Source organism: Rhagoletis pomonella, unplaced genomic scaffold, assembly GCF_013731165.1.
Source record: "Rhagoletis pomonella isolate Grant_MI unplaced genomic scaffold, Rhpom_1.0 Rhpom_scaffold_00006, whole genome shotgun sequence".
Classification (NCBI taxonomy): domain Eukaryota; kingdom Metazoa; phylum Arthropoda; class Insecta; order Diptera; family Tephritidae; genus Rhagoletis; species Rhagoletis pomonella.
The window spans coordinates 3763374-3764400 of record NW_023458560.1 but is presented as its reverse complement, the minus strand read 5'-3'; positions in this window follow the sequence as shown (position 1 = coordinate 3764400).

Here is a 1027-nt window from a genome sequence, read left to right as displayed (position 1 = left end):
TTGATTAATTTTTTTGCAATTTGTGCAAGCTTTGCAACTTTTGTTATTGTGGTTTCTGATATAGATTGAATTATATTTTAAATGAAAATTATTAAAAATAAATAAATAAACATAATTTGCAAGCAATATCGTTTTGAATTTCGTTGCTAATTAGTTGCACGCATCTGTATGTATGTATGTGCATGGATACGTATGTGTATAGATATATAAGTGCATAGATACGTACATATGTGCATAGATACGTATGTGCATACCTTGCAAAAATCGTTGGACCATGTAGTCTATTTGTGGTATATTGGAGTACTTACAAAAGTGTTCCTCTGTCATGCTGTAGCGGACCAACTCGTGTCTCTGCACCAGCTCTGCACCGATCACTGCTCGTGTTTTAACGAAATGTGATTGAAGTTGAGCATTTGAAAGCACATTTGCATGTCTGGCTGTAGCCGAACGTGTAGAGATGCTCGCTGTTAGTTCTTAGCGCCCAGCATGTTCGGGTTCGAATGTCGTCAGAGGCAACATGCAATTTTTATACCCGAGCGCACTTGTGCACAAGGGTATTATAACTTTGTTCACATAACGGTTGTTTGTAACAGGCAAAACGAATCGAGATAGATATAGACAAATGTATACATAAATGATCAGGATAAAAAGAGAAATCGATTAAGCGGTGACTGTCTGTCCGTCCGTCCGTCCGTCCGTCTGTCCGTCCGTCTGTGCACACGATAACTCGACTAAAAATTAAGATATCGTAACGAAACTTGGTACGTGTACTTCTTTCGGGCGTAGGACGGATGGTATTGAAAATGGGCAAAATCGGACAATAACCACGCCTACCTCCCATATAACGGTAATTTTCAGAAATACGAAAACTGCGATATTTTAGTAAATACTGAAGATAATTCACTCAAAATTGATAATTACAATAAGTTTTAGACGAAAAATAAGAATATTATAAATTTTTGAAAAATGGGCGTAGCTAAGCCCACTTATGGTTACATGTGTATATCTTGGCAACCGCTGCACCGAT